This window comes from Gossypium hirsutum, chromosome A01 (assembly GCF_007990345.1).
Source record: "Gossypium hirsutum isolate 1008001.06 chromosome A01, Gossypium_hirsutum_v2.1, whole genome shotgun sequence".
Taxonomy (NCBI): domain Eukaryota; kingdom Viridiplantae; phylum Streptophyta; class Magnoliopsida; order Malvales; family Malvaceae; genus Gossypium; species Gossypium hirsutum.
This window is the reverse complement of record NC_053424.1, coordinates 37,535,007-37,536,381: the sequence shown is the minus strand read 5'-3', so window position 1 is coordinate 37,536,381 and position 1,375 is coordinate 37,535,007. Positions and strand designations below refer to the sequence as shown.

General features: G+C 41.9%; 1 non-coding gene across 1 annotated transcript; it reads right to left on the bottom strand.

Moving 5' to 3' along the window:
- Positions 1 to 310: 310 nt before the first annotated feature.
- Positions 311 to 417, bottom strand: LOC121208193 (small nucleolar RNA R71). Its single transcript, XR_005903142.1, has one exon. It is a non-coding gene; the product is annotated as a small nucleolar RNA R71 (small nucleolar RNA).
- Positions 418 to 1,375: the final 958 nt, after the last annotated feature.

Genomic DNA, 1,375 nt, shown 5'->3' with positions numbered 1-1,375 from the left:
GAGACCCGAAATCGAGGCACAACAATTTGAGCTGAAGCCAGTCATGTTCCAGATGCTTCAGACAATGAACCAATTCAGTTGAATGTCTACAAAAGATCCTCATCTTCATTTAAGACTATTTATGGAGGTGAGCGACTCTTTCAAATTAACTGGAGTTTCTGAAGATGCATTACGATTGAAGCTGTTCCCGTACTCACTAAGGGACAGAGCTCGAGCCTGGTTGAATTCATTGCCACCAAACTCAATTTCTACATGGCAAGAGTTAGCCAAAAGATTCTTCATGAAGTATTTCTCACCAAGCAAGAATGCTAAATTGAGGAACGAGATCACTGCCTTCCAACAAATGGATGATGAATCCTTGTATGAGGCATGGGAATGATACAAAGAACTACTAAGGAAATGCCCTCATCATAGAATCCCACACTGCATCCAACTTGAGACATTTTATAATGGTCTCAATGCTCATACGAGGATGGTAGTGGACGATTCTGCTAACGGTGCTCTCCTTTCTAAGTCTTATAATGAGGCTTACGAAATCATTGAGAGGATCGCCAGTAACAATTATCAATGGCTGACCAATCGAGTCGCGTCAGGAAAATGAGTCGCTGGAATACATGAAGTGGACGCTCTCACTTCACTTGCATCTCATGTATCTTCAATATCCTCAATGCTTAAGAATCTTACCGCTAATGGGTCTAACAGTTTTGCAGCCCAACCACCTCACCAATTTGAGAGTATAGCCTGTGTTTATTGTGGGGAAGGACATTTGTTCGAAGAATGTCCATCAAACCCCGAATCCGTATATTACATGAGTAACCACAACCAAAATTGAGGAAGGCAAGGACTGTAATCCAACTTCTACAACCCATTGTGGCGAAACCATCCGGATTTTTCCTAGAGTAACCAAGGGGTTGGAACTAGTAACAACTATGCTCAATCTAGACCGACTCAGGCACCTAGTTTTTCCCAACAAGCTCAGAAACCAGCTCAGGCCGAATCATCCAATAGCTTAGAGAATTTATTGAAGGCATACATGGCAAAAAATAATGTCACTCTAAGGAATTTGGAGAATCAAGTGGGCCAGCTAGCTACTGAACTCAGGAACTGACCACAAGGTGTTTTACCTAGTGATACGGAGAATCCAAGGAATTCGAGGAAGGAACATTATAAAGCGTTGACATTGAGGAGCAGAAAAATAGTACAGCCCAACACTATCGAAGCTGAAAAGGAGCTAGCTGATGCTCAAGACTCAGAAGAAGTTCAACCGAGTGTTGAAATTCCAGTTACACAAGAACCAGAATCTGCAAAACTCAGCAAGGTAATTCCAGAACCAACTAATTTTGATCAACTAACAACTCTGTTAGATGCAGAATTG